General features: G+C 45.4%; 1 protein-coding gene and 1 pseudogene across 2 annotated transcripts in view; one reads left to right on the top strand and one right to left on the bottom strand.

Moving 5' to 3' along the window:
- PRKCA (protein kinase C alpha) overlaps window positions 1-14,664 on the bottom strand; it is a 406,973-nt gene that overhangs the window by 271,983 nt on the left and 120,326 nt on the right. The window lies entirely within an intron of this gene.
- LOC105297742 lies at window positions 12,749-14,465 on the top strand (annotated as a pseudogene).

The raw sequence follows: 14,664 nt of genomic DNA, 5'->3' as shown, positions 1-14,664 counted from the left end.
AGGAGAGACCACTACACACCTATTAGAAAGGCCAAAACCCAGAACACTGACACATCTAATGCCGGTGAGGATGTCTCATTCGGTGTTGGCGGGAACGTCAAATGGTACGGCCCCTGTGGAAGACTGGCGGTTTCTGACAAAACGAAACATCTTTACCATGTGATCCAGCAATTGTGCCGCTTGATCTGAAAACTTATGTCCACACAATAACCTGCACGTGGATGTTTACGGCAGCTTTATTCATAACTGCCCAAACTTGGAAGTAATCAAGACTCCCTTCAGTAGGTGAACAGATAAATAGACTGTGGTGCATCCAGATAATGGGACATTACTCAGTACGAAAAAGAAATGAGCTACCGAGCCATGAAAAGTCATGGAGGAACCTTAAATGCGTATTACTACGTAACAGAAGACGATCTGAAAAGGCTGAATACTGCATGATTCCAACCACATGGCATCCTGGAAAAGACAAAACTATAGAGATAATAAAAGAATCAGTGGTAGCCAAAGGGTAGGGAGAGAGAGGGATGACTAGGTGGAGCACGGAGGACTTTCAGGGCTGTAAAATTATTTTGTATGATACCATAATATAGTGGATACAGGTCATGATACCTTTTGTCAAAACCCAGAGAATATGCCACACCCAAGAGTGAACTCTAATGTGAACTATGGACTTGGGGTGATAATGATGTGTCAGTTGTAGGTTCATGTACTGTAACAAATGCCTCTGGTATGGGATACTGGTCGGGGGAGGTAGATGAGAAGTCTGTACCTTCCACAGTTTTGTTATGTGCCTGAAACTGCTCTAAAAAAAAAACCCCAAAATTTTCTAAAAAATAAACCTATAGAATCTTAAGGCTAAGAATTTCACCATGCAGAATCTAATGGCTGGGCGGCTACAGTTTTGTTCGGCGAACTCACATGGTTCAAGAGGCTGATCTGGCTCATGATGCTCTTGGAGAAGAGTAAGAAGAAACTGAGCTAGAGGGAGCAAAAGGTACGGCAGCAGCTCCTGACGCTCACGCTGCCTCTCGCCCGGTCGTGGAGAAATGATGGAGGGCTCCGAGGACACAGGGACCTGAAGGGCTCCAAGGTCACAGCGGGAGCCAAACTGAGGGCAAACGACTCCACTCGACATGGCTTTCAGTGTTCTGGGCCAGGTGAGGCAACCTCTCTGAGGTCTACAAACTTAAAATGAATTTTGTGGAAGTAAATGCCAGTAACTCAAAAAAATATATAATGTATGTGTGTGTGTGCATATATACGTTTATTTGTACATACATAGGTATATTATGTATGGATGGAGGAATGGATATATGTATAAATTCTCCCTTCACACCCTACAGTTAATATTTTCTAGGTTACACCAACAGTAAATCTCTGGGCTGCTTTTAGTAAGAGATTCTTTTTTTCTGGAAGAAGACATTTTATTCCCATAAGCTGTGAAACCCTTAATATTTTTACAAAAAGCCAAAACTGTACGTAGGTGGTAGGTAAGGGTGTTTTGTGTTTTCGTAAACTGCCTTTAAGGAAGCTGCCAGCATTAGTGAAGATGACCTATATCTTGGCTGAGAAAAAGAAATACCCTAAAAATGACATGAGAACTACGGATATGCTTTAGGAAATTACGAGGCCATTGGTGTAAGTCTTCTGTATTGTGAGAATGAAACAAGTTGATATAATGAAAATGTTTACGGATGCTATAGGTCAGGTTATAAAATACAAAATAACCTCGGTTTGATGTTTTACAACACATTCAGGTATTAGAACAATGGCGTTCCCACACAGGTACGAATTATCTTGCGGTGAACATCTGCCGTTCGATGCCTTTTTCTAGTCTCTCATTAAACAGTGCCATCACTGAATCGGCGGGGCCGCTGGCTGCTCCTTGGAAAGAAGACCTTATGCTGCTCTCCGGCCTCGCATTTCCTCCTTTGCGTCCTTCTAGATAGAAGCTGTTTCATGAGAAAACGATGAGAAAGAAATACTGACGAACCAGGCTCGCTCTTATGCATGAATCTCAGAAAAAGCCAAGCACCATCCAGCCAGCATCCACTGAAGAAATCTGCCAGCCTATCCTGAGTTCAAACGGAGTGAAGCAGACCCGAACGTAAGAGCCACAGAATTTATTACATCTCCTCGGCCCGCAGCCGAGGTTTCATTTGAGAAGTGATAAAATTACAGATTTGAAAAACAAGAAGAAAAAACTGTGGATGGGAGACTGAAGTATCTCCACGCTGCCTTGGAGGATGTCCTCAGTAGCTGGGGACAGCTCAGCACATGCCCCTCACCTCCAGCTGCCAATTAATTCACGAGTTACCGTGAAGCCCACGAAACACTTCTATATCAAGCAGTTCTCAGGTAGAAGTTCTTTATTATCTACTTTCACAATATAAACCTAAGGGCCCAGTGAATGCTGTTTTCTATTAAAGATTTACCTTTGGCAATGCTTCTCCGGAAAACTTTACATCAGTTCTGCCACTCATTACCTGCATGTCACATGAGTTCCCTGAACCTCAATTACCGCATCGCAAAATGGGCACACAAAGCGATTAGGGGAATTATTAGTGCCCTGGCATTTGAGGTCATTTTCTCTTGAACATCACAAAATGAAGGCTATCTAAAACTGCTCATCACAATGCGTGTTCCATTGCTGTGTGACTGTAAAACCTTTCACCGTTACTAGACGATTATCTCCCTGTATTTTAACGTGCAAGATGACGCATGTCGGTTAAGTTGAGATCGATCAAAACAAGTCTGGAGGAAATCTGGTTGGAAGAATACATTTTATATACAGATAGCACATTAGCAGTTGAATTTTCAATTTGACACGTGACCTTCAAACGTACTTGAACGTTCTTTTTCTAAAGAACAAACATATCAAGACAATCTCAGAGGAGGCGGCATACACATTCCTATTCCATAACCCTGTTTCTCTGATGGATAGGAGCGAGGACATGGGAAGCCTTTAGCACTGCTTTGCTGATCTTCTGCCCCTCCCACATGTCAAATCCTGGGGACACTGTTCTGCTTCCACAGCGAAGTACACTGGAGCCTGGTGGTTTGCCCCGTCAACTGGCAAGCAGGCACAAAACCTAGCAATGACATTCACAGGTGCAATTCAGCTGCTTCTCCAAAGCCTTAGATCATTGAGAGGACAAGATAGGTTGTATTCTACTAAACCTTTAGAAGCACCAGAGGCCAGATATACTGATTTACGTGCTTCTCCCCTTCCGTGTTGCTGAAACTCAGAAACAGACATGCACAAAACACGCACGCACACACAGACACAGACACACACACACACAGCTCGAGAGATGTGGGTAAGGGATGAAACACGTGAGCTTGGAACGATGGCTTGCCTTAGCTTATCAACTCTGTATGTTAGGTATATTTTTTTTTCTCTCTTACACAAGCCCTTTCACATATTTGAAGTGTTTAAACTGAATAAAATCTCAAGAAAGTAAATTTTGAAAAAGAAAGAAACAACCTTACATAGCAATAAGAACCATGACCCCATGGTAAGAACCATGACCAGTTATATGCAAGATAAATACACATATACACACATACACGACCCACTGCGGCGTTCAACTCTGCCAGGTATTTCTACGTCCAATCAAGAATTGTCATAGATTTCATTTATAGAGCTCATTACGTGGCATGATAATAGAAGCTAAGAATGCCTATTCCTTTGAACTTACTCAGAAAGAAACAAAACACTACAGACTTCGTAATTTCAAAAAAACTGTGCGAGAAATGGGCAGAAAGGAAAAGGCTAATTGTTTTTAAAAACCAACTTTGCAAGGAAAGCTTACATCCAGTGAGCTGGATGGAAAACCTGCTCTCATGAATGATTCATCCTGAGAGACTGTGGATGGATTACTCAAGGCCCGCTGACGTGAACCTTCCTGCACGCGAGCCCGTGTCGCTCTGACCACCATCACCCAGCAGGCTCCACGCATTTGGTAGTACTGAAAAATTTTTTTAAGAACCAGGAAACAGGTGGTAAACAATACTGATACAATGAAATAAAAAAAATAAAAAAACAGTAATGTCCCAAATAATTATTTGCTTAACGGCACTCCCAACGGAATCAGATCGTAAACACAGGAAATCAATAACCAGCCTACAACCATGCTTCTCTCCTTGCTTCTTAATAACAAGGAAGAAGTGGACGGAGGTAGCATTATGATCCAAATGAGACACAACAAAATCTCATTTATCCAATGCCATTAGAAGACAAGGTGTTCCCCTGCAGGAATTTTCCAGAAAATAGAAACTTGTCCTGCACCTACCAAAACTGTTAAAATAAATTGAACCACTAATATTTCTAAAGAGTATTGTAGTGTATACAATACTTTCTGCTCTCTCAAGCAGGAGATGCGAACCATTAATTAGATCTTTCGGTGAGTATGGATTACGCTGGTCTTTGGTTCCAGTGATTCAATGAGCTCTTTAGTGCCTCTGCTGGAGTCAGATTGCGTTTCGTCACCATGTAGGTCTGCACACAAGAGTGGGAAAGCTACGCAGACAGGCAAACTTGGGTTCAAGTCCCAACTCCACCGCTTCGTAGCTGGGTAAACTTTGGCAAGTTACTTCATCTCTCTGAGCCTCTACTATTCCATCTGTAAAATGGGGATAATAAACCCCATGTCAGCCCCTGGCACATAGTAGGCATTTAATAAATGTTACTTCCCTCCTCTCCTCTTTTCTCTTTGCTTTCTCTAATCTCGTACGAAGTCAGCACGTCAGTAGCCCAACCTGTAAGGAATATTATAATAAAATAATATTCAGAAGATACTAAAAAGGTCTTTCAAGGAGACCGTAGCAGTGTAGAATATTGTTGGGAGTTTTATGACAGCTGTTTCTCATACTCAGTTTTTGTTTATTGCCAGAAGCTAGGCTGTTCGAGAAAGTTGTAGATTTCTTTAAGCCTTAATTCAATGTTTTAGATAGAACTTTATTTCAATGGCCTTAATAGAAAGCAGATTAATTCACACATAAGATCCCAAAAGATCCTCACTGTGTATTGTGCAAAACACGTTTTGTTTTTTTTCCCCATGGTTCAATATCTCGATGTTTAGGCATTAAAATCGGTATATCCCCACCAACTAGGCAGTTTGGAGCGCTCATCTTTGGCCCAGTTTGGGAAATCACGATATGAGTTTGTGAGGTTATTATGATATTTGCATAGGCCGCTTGCTCCAAACAGACTTGATGAATGAGAGATGACAGAGGTTTGTTTGTTCAGTAAGGACTCATTCCTTCATTCTGTGAAGGAGATGACTGAGGCCTAGAAGAGTTGCCTAGGTGACCCCTGCAGCTAACTCGGCTAGTTAATGATAATGGCTGGGGACTCACGGAGACCCAGGTGCTGTGCTTGATACACATTTGACATGGTCACAAGCTCTCTGAGTGGCACCGGTATTATCAGCATTTTAGAGAGGGGTACTCTAAGGCTCAATGAGTTAGAAAGAGAACTGAGCCATCTAGGTCCCCTAAACTTCCAGGCAGGAGCTATCACAACCACCCCCACACTAGGAAACCCCAGACATCTCGTCTCTTCGCCACAAACACAACGGCCCTCCCCCTTCAGCAGAGGCACAAATGTGTACTATTCTCCTGATCCTTACAGGCCCAAAACACATCATGAAGGACTGAGCTATTCTCTTGGACAAATGCCTAAAACAGCAGCGATGCTACAGGCCAAGGAGAGGATTCCAAGATGACTCTATCCCTTAAATTCTCAGTGAAATGTTAAATCACTCAGCCACAATCACTCCGAGCAAAATAGTTTTCCATCCTAGTCATGCCAAGCACCCTCCCACAGCCACTCTGGTGGAAGCCACTGGCATTCAAGGCACACCTAGAATCTCTAATCCAGCCTAAGCCACTGGGGTGACTCCCCGTCTGCTATTATTCCCCACTGTTCCCCTTTCAGCACAGAAAGCTGTCCCTGCAAAGGCCAGTGCGTGACCCTCGGCAGAACAGCTACAGACAGGATGCAGGTCTGGAGTGGTCCGACTCTGCCCAGGTTCAGGTCGTTTCCTGCCCTCGTCTTGGAAGCCGGGAGGTGGGGAGGAGAGGGGTCTGCTGACACCTACATTTAACTCTAAATCATCCTCACCCCACCTTCACCCGCGCCCCGCAAACTGTCTCAAACAGTAGAGGAGGGAGCTTGAAGCAAGCACAGAAGCTGTGGCTGGAAGCCGGCCTTGTGGACAATTTTAGTGTAGAAGCTCGAGATCCACCTCAAGCCATGGCTGAGAAAGGCCAGGCAGGGTCTCTGACTATGCTGAACTCTGGGTTTGGGGACGCTGGCCTCCTATAGAGTCTAGGACAGGAAGGACAATTAGCATAGGCCACTTACAGCTCTTAAAACCTGGGCAGGACAAGAGGAAACGCAGAATAAGCAGCAGTGTGAACCCTGAATTAAAGTGGGCAGAGGTGACACCAGGAGGTTTGTCAGATTCCTACGGCTGCCGAGACGAAGCACCGCCCACGGGGTGGCTTAACGTGACGGAAACACGTCGTCTCACAGTTCTGGAGGCCAAAAGTCCAAAATCAAGGTGTTGGCAGAGCTGGCTCTTTCTGGAGGCTCAGAGGGAGTCTGTTCCATGCCTCTCCCCCAGCATCTGGGGGATCCCAGCAACCCCGAGCGTCCCTTGGCTCAGCGACACATCGTCCCATTGTCTGCTTTTGGTGTCACGTGGCATTCTTGCTCTGTGTCTGCATTTTCACGTGGCCTTCTAAAAAGTCATTGGATTTAAGGCCCACCCTAATCTAGGGTAACCTCACCTTGACGAATGACATCTGCAAAGACCCTCTTTCCAAACGAGGTCACGTTGCGAGACGTGAATTTTGAGGGAACACTAGTCAACCCAGTACCGGGAGAAAGAAGGAAAGGGGAGCCCATAAATGCGTGTAGCTGGGCCCGCGACATAATAGGTTTACAGGAACGTCTCATTCCCCTCCTCCGACCTTCCTGTACAGACGGAGAAATGAGCAGAAGGATGGCGTAGACGTCCGCGTCTTCCCAGCCCTCGGATGTCAGATCCTAAGTAGCAGGAAACCCCCGCACAGGTAAGATCTCGGAGAATCGAAATGCCACAGCGAGGCTTCTTCTCTAAACGCGTGAAGATGACAGACCAAGAAGTTTGGCACAGCCAATCTCCCATCGCTTTTAAAAGTTAGTCGTGGTTTATAGAACCCAAGAGATTAAGATAATTTTCAGGAAGCTGGGAATGATAGATAAAGTCTATGTACTCGCTGACTCCAGTACTTTGTAGCATTTTCCTGGCGGCTCTAGTTCAAAATGTTTTAGGGGACTCTCTTTTTCTCACTGTGTCTACAGAAATGGTCGGCTTCTCTATCCACAAACTCAGCACTCCTGGCAACATTATGGCATCTGTGTGGCCATAAGTAGCACTTCATTTTTTTCAAAGACATTTGGGAAATGTGTGGGGAGCCGACTAAAATTAATGAACTTTCTTTGCCAAAAAGAACTAGGCTCCAAATTCGGGCACGCATTGCCAAATAGATAGTGTGAATAAAGTCAGTTTGTGAAGGAAATACGAACATTCGAAAGCAGCAGAAGCTGAACAAAGGCGGTCCCAGATTTATTGGTGCTGAACTAACGATATCCCTGAGAAAAATAAGTTCATACCTGCAGCTGAGTCCGCCAGACCCCCCCCCTCCCACTACCAACTCGGCATTTCTCTCCCACCTGCCTCCCCGCAACTTCCTCTTCCCTCTGCAAAGCCATCCACTGCCTGGGCCCACTGTCCCCCAGCGCTTCCATCCCCTCGACAGGCACCCCTCCTTGCCTCCTGGCCCAGCCACGGTGAGTAAAGGAGGAGGAAGGCAAAGGGACCTCCCCTCCATCCCTAAGAAGCTGCTCTGCCTTGGGACTGGCTACCTTGCAATCCTTGAACCTGCCCAGATCCTCCTCCAACACCAAATACCTGAATCGAGGCTTTTTCCCAAAAAAAAAAAAAAAAAAAAGGAATGCTTAGTCGCTCACTCCCAAGGTCCATGGCACTCACCTCCTTGGTCTTTACTGTCACCTAGCATCCAGACCCACGCTCACCTTGTACTCGTCTGCCGCTGGGGCACAGCCCATTGGAGACTATCAGCCCGAAGTGCTGTCCCGAGGACGCTGGCGTACTGGCCACACAGTCACAGTGCCTTAGCGCCTGCCATAGCGGACACGTGCGAGCGACTGCCCCAGGGACGACAGTGGGCGTGGCTCAGCTAGTACAAGCTGTAATTTGAAGCTGAATGCAATTAACTGCATAATTTTGAGTTATTTCATATTAATTCTGCTAAAATCACATCATAAAACTGGGGCATGATGAACTGTTTTTGGAAAGAAACCAAAGTCTCCGTAAGTATGGGGCTCGTAACCAACACTGACAGCTCAGTACCATAACAACTGGGGTTATCGATAAAAATACTAATTTAGCTCAAATGGAGAGAGATCATATCCCACAATTTTAAAAGCCTGGATGCCTCTGAAATTTGTTCTGGGGGGGAAAAAAAACCCTCAGGTGTCCTGACTCCCATTTAAGCTAAATGGTCATAGTGAAAACCTCGAAAAGGTACATGTTTACATCAGGGACTGCCAGCAAAAAACAATGAGACCAATTTTAGGTCCGAGGAGAAGAAAATCCAGAAGGGTGGTAGGAAGTCTTAATCCGATGTGCTTCTCAGTGATGTCCTTTCAGCCCAATTCAATCCAAACAGAGGATGGCAGTGGAAGGGGACCAATCCTCAGAGACCATGAGGAACAGAGAAAAAAGGGTTACTGCGTGGACTCAGACGGTGCTTGATGGGTACTGGTCCCCAGTCTCCTCCTGGGATCCTCTGCGGTCCCCGATTACTGTCAACCCCAAAGTCTCTGTCTCCAGCCACAGGCTCCTCATCAACGCTTTCAAACTTGGGGTAATTCCACATCCATGACCGTCCAGCCAATAGGAAATGAACGAGAAGGAGACCTTCCTGTTCCACTTGCTAGGCTGCTATGGGGGAAAACACCCTTGACCTTCCAGACGGGGCCCCCGAAATGCCTCTCTCCACACAGACACGATTAAGCGTGGCAGCTGGCACAACTCGATACTTCAAGCACAGTGGCATTTAAAAGGCCATGTGGTTTGAGGACCCAGCCATTACAGATCCCATAATGTCTGAGGGGCAACTGTGTTTGCGATTCAAACAGTCACTGCAGAAATGAAGTCTGGGACATTGTAGCAGCCAGGGGTGCACGGGCCCCACTCCTGCAGGCTGCACCACAGCAGGGCCGAGCAGGGTGGGTGGGTTGACATCTAGTGACGAGGAATGCACTGTGTCTCCAGCAGAAATGGGAACCTCGAGGTAGAAACGTGGGCGGTTCCTTATTCTGTACACACTGTAAGGCTCCTCCCTCCTGGCCGCATCTGTCCCCTGGCTCTGCATTCCCCTTTCCGGAAGTGCCCAAATAAAAGGCTAACTTCTGGAAACACCTGAGCTGTGCCCGGACTCGGGTTCCCACTGCCACCTTGTTGGGGGTCCGTCTCAAGTGCTCCATGGGCTGCGACAATGTTAAGGCTTCGACGATGTCATCTGAGGTGCCCACATAAAGAGAAGGCAGAAGGCTGGAGACACTGCTCTAGACAAAAAATGAAACCAGCTGCTCATGTTTTCAATAAGTGGAACCGTCCAGGTCCCATGGATTGATCAGAAGGTCACCCGATGCCTACACTCCCTTGGTCAGTCTGGAAGTGTCCCTGCTCTACAGAGGGGACATAGATGACTTCATATAAATGAGAAATGAAGTCTGCTCTGGGCTTTGATGCAGGAAAGCCTAATCAGATTTGCCTCTCGGCATATCCTGCTTTCAGTGCAATTTTTTGGAAGGTTAGGTTGAGACAGAATCAAAAAGATGTTTGCCAGGAGGAACAGAAACGTATTTCTGTCCCCTGGCCTCTGTCTTTACGAGTGACCCCCCTGGAGTCAGCGGAACTGCACAGGAAACCCAAGTCTCATAATCTGGCTTAGCTTTGGAGTCTGTGATCCATGAACTGCGGCTGGTGGGCTGAGCTGTGGAAAGGAATACAGGATCTGCGGGTCCTTCCTTGCCCCTGCCACGCTCCTCCCCACCCTCCCCTGCCCCGTCCACAAGGTCTTACAGGGCCCTGCATGGTGCCTGGCGTACAACAAGCACTCCACTTAATAAGGGAGCATTGTACGAATTAACTGTCTTGTCAAAAGTCATCCAGTTAATGAGGGACCAAGATGTAATTTCAAAGCCTCTGCTCTTTCCATCCTTCAAATGATATTCTGTCAAGGCCGTAAATGATGCTTTAAAGAAAGAAAAGAGGGAAAAAGAAAAAAAAAAACAACCCTCACTCCCCAAAGGATACCTCCTCAAAAACGAAACCGAACAAAATGAGAAATCACTTCTTAAAAGTAATCAATACATGAGCACCATACATGCTGCCCGCGAAGTGAAGCCCCGAGCAACAACACAACACGCTCTCACTGCCCACAGCAGAGGACAGCCGGCAGCCAGCTCATCCACAGGGGGAGGAGACTTTATCCCTTCTTCCCTCTGCCACCACCAGCACCGTCTGCACTCACACACAGCATGCTGTAGGAATACACCCTAAAACAACAAAAGCAACCACCCCAAACCTAGAAGCAAGCCCCTCATCCTGGTCTATTTAAATTTTGTCCCTCTCGCTTGACACCTGACATTCTGCTTACAGAGGGAACAGCTTTACACACACGTGCCTTTCCTCCGGACTCCCCTGTGCCTGAGTCATGGACAACAAACTCTCCCCAGTGCCAGACACAGAGAAAGGGAGTCGGGGTGGGGGGTTAGAAACGGAGGCTGAAGTTGTGTTATCGCCTGGGCAAAGATGTTTGATTCAGAGGACGTGATCGGTGTTGGGTTTGTTTGCTATTTTATATGTGTTTGTTTCTCACAGGTGATATGGCTAATGAGTTATAAGAAAAATACCTGTTTCTCCATCTATCCATTTCTTTACAGTTCATATGGCATGTTTTATTTATTTATTTTATTAATGTTGTATTTTCCCAAAGCTGGGCTAACGCTCCTCAAAATATGATGAACAATGAAAACAAAACAAAAAACTGAGAAAAATTAATTTGATAAACATAAAATACTACTTCCCCCCTCAGAATCTCTCTTCTGTCTGCACAGGCGCTATGTAATAACGTTTGATTCACCTCACTTCTCAACAGCACATTTTTTGGGTAAAGTTGTATGAATACTTTCATTGATCGCTTAAAGGGACTTGTGCTGTTTTTGGTGTTTCCTTGGTTTAATTTTGGGCGAATCAAAGAGCCAGGGAAACCCACGGTGTGTTATTTTTAAAATACAGACTTTTGTTATAACCTCAATAATCTGCTAATATATGTGATCACTGAATTGGGATTTTTCTGCAACTAATTTTCAAAAGAAGAGGGTCACCACAAATACAGAGTGCTTCTAAAGAGTGAAGGCGTTTAGGAGGATATGAGTTCTTTCCCAATTTGCCAGCCTCACTGTTCTTAGCGGTTTATGGGCACTGAGCTTAATAAGCCTCGCAGAGCACAGTGTAGCTGAGAGAGCACGCGGGTTTCCATCAGGGGGCTTGGTTCCCAAAACCAACTTCCAGCTTTCACGGAGCTCCAAAGCAGCAAAACCCACCGTTCCCTATCAGCAGATCTTGGTTTTGGATGCCACATCTGGACAAACTGCAATGATGACCAAGATGACGAATGAGCCATGTGACCTCTAAAGCTTGGAGGTACCAAGTCTACACTCTGATACCAACAAAACAAGGTACCAGCGTGACATCGACCTGCTAGAGAAGGGCACCAAATGAAGCAACACAAAGTCCATCTGTCACCAAGATTTCACTTTGAAGAACCTAAACTTTATAGTGTAATTCAAGGTTTTAATTCCATTCATTAACTTTTAATTGAGTGCTTTCTCCAAGGCGTGTATACATCTAAACTGCAGACATGGGGAAGACAGCCTCACCTTATGGATGCTCACTATGCAGCAGAGGCAGAAAAACAACCTAACACCCATGCGATGTGAGGGGCATATACACGATGCTTGGAAAGTAGACATAGAACAGGTCAGTTCTGTCTTCTTGGACTCCAGAGGTGTCAGCTACGTAAGAGAACTCCCTGAGAGAAGGGACGAAGATCTTCAGTCTCCTACTCAGATCTCACCTGGCCACATCCAGATAATCAGCCAAAGCTGCACGAAGGAGGATGAGGGCAGAGTTGCTGGGGGAAAATGAATTGGGACTTGAGAAAGATACATGTTAATTGCTCCTTTTTTTCAACACCCTCACTCCCTAGTTATCCCTGACACCTCTCAGCTCTGTCACTGTTCCATATATAAGAATGTGACACTTTCCTCGCTGTCCACACGTTACTAACATCTTAAGGTTCCTGCCAAGACATTCTCAGGGAGCTCGCCCTCCAAATACTGGATTTACCCTCTTAATGATTTATTAGCCTGTCTTTCGACGGCTTGATATTGAAGTAATTCTGGAACGTAAGACTGCAGTAAACTATTTTTAAATTAAAACAGAGTCATTTGCTAAGTGAAGTAAGTCAGAGAAAGACAAATACGATATGATCTCTCTTATACGTGGAATGTAATAAATATATGTATAAAAACCAAAGCTCGCTGAGAGGAGAACAGATTAGTGGTTACGAGAGGCAGAGGATGGGGTGGGGCGGGGAGAAATGGGTGAATTTTTTAGTTTAAACTGAATTAAAAAATAAAAATGGTCTTTTTCAAAAAGTGGGACAACAAAATATCCACCTGAAGAGGAATGATTTTGGGGACTCCTACCTCACAGAATATAAAAATAAACTCGAAATGGATCCTCTGCCTAAATGTTAAAGCTAAAACTATAAAACTCCTAGAAGAAAACAAATGAGTAAATCTTCGTAACCTTGGATCTAAGCAATGGTTTCCTAGATATAACACTAAAATATAAGCGGAAAGGAAAAACAAATTGGACATCAGAATTTAAAACTTTCGTGCTTTAAAGGACACCCTCGAGAAAGCGAAAAGACAAAACTCACTAAATGGGAGAAAATATTTACAAATATCGGATAATGGGCTTACATTCAGAATACATTAAAAACCTTTATAACTCAACAATAAAGTGAGAAATCAATTAAAAAGTGGGCAAGTGGGTTGGAATAGCTATTTCTCCAAAGATGTTCAAATGGCCCATAAATTTATGAAAAGATGATCAATATAATTCGTCATTAGAGAAGTGCAGATTAAAACTGCAACGAGATACCACTTCACACCTAGCAGGATGGCCGTCACCAAAACGACACTCACGGCCACGACCACAGAGGGGACCCGCCCTGACCGTGTTGTCCTGGGTGGTACTTTCTGCAGCTGCCACAGTGGCCCCCTCTCTGAAACGCAGCCCTCCTCAGTCCAGGGGGATTGCAGGCAGCAAGGACCTTTCACACTGGGCAGCCAAGTCTTGCCCATGTACGGAGGGAAAGTTTGTCATGGGCTGATCCCCGAGGGATTCTTCTAGTTTCTCTCTCTTAAAACCAGTGTAACAGGACTGTGTGTGCTCGGAACTGGGCTTATATTTTCTATCCAAAGAAATATACATGATTACCCCAGAGACTGTCTCTGCCATATCAGCAACAGGGTTGTTCGTCTGTGTAATTTAAAAACATGGAGAATTTGCTGATAAACTTAACGAGCAAAAACGCTGTCCAACTACAAGAAATGAAACAGGCTTCCATCAAATACATCCAGGATGCACTTGATCTGGAAGAGTGACAGCAGGCGCTGGTTCAAAAACGCCACCACCTTTTTGATGTCCGGAGGATTCACGTTGCAAGGCCTGGGAGGTTACGTACCAGGAACAGGTGCATAGAGTATATGAGGAGGTAAAGAAGCACCTGGACTATCATCTCTGTGCAGAATGTGATGCATCAAAAACAGCGAGGGCACATGATGAACTGGGAGGAGGAGCCCACGGAGCAGAGCATCTCTGCACAGCAGGAAATGGAGACAACTGCCAAGCGCACTGCAGATCTAATGTGCTTGCAAAGAAGGCCCGAGCACAGCCCGTTCTGTGAATGTGTCTATCCTGACTGAGACAGCTCGGAACAGCTGACTAAACGGAAACTAGTCTGTGTGACAAAACCTTTGAGTCACGATCCACTGAAGTTACAGTTTACCCTACCTAAAAATGAAAAGCATGAGTTTCATATGGTGAGGAAATTAAAACGATCTATTGGCCAGTGGAAAAAAACAGCAACAGCAACGAGAGTGACAGTCATGAGCGCCGGCAAGGGTGTGGAAGAACCGTAGCTGTCGTCCATTGCCGGTGGGGCTGAAAACGGTGTGGCCGCTCTGGAAAATGACTTGGCAGTACTTTGCAAAGCCAAACACTGAGTTACCATGTGATTCAGCAATTCCACTCTTAGGCATATAATCGAGAGACTAGAAAATCTGGCTACGCAAAGGCTGTGGACACACTCTCCACTGCCCACAGGGACAGGCTTGCCACCCCCGTAACTTGCTCTGACCAGTGCCTGCTTGGTTCTTTCTGGAGAAGGAAGAACACTGGGCGAGGTGAAAACTTAATGAAAAACACTGATTTTTAACTG

This window comes from Pteropus vampyrus, unplaced genomic scaffold, assembly GCF_000151845.1.
Source record: "Pteropus vampyrus isolate Shadow unplaced genomic scaffold, Pvam_2.0 Scaffold143, whole genome shotgun sequence".
In the NCBI taxonomy this organism is placed as follows: domain Eukaryota; kingdom Metazoa; phylum Chordata; class Mammalia; order Chiroptera; family Pteropodidae; genus Pteropus; species Pteropus vampyrus.
This window is presented reverse-complemented; position numbering and strand designations above follow the sequence as displayed.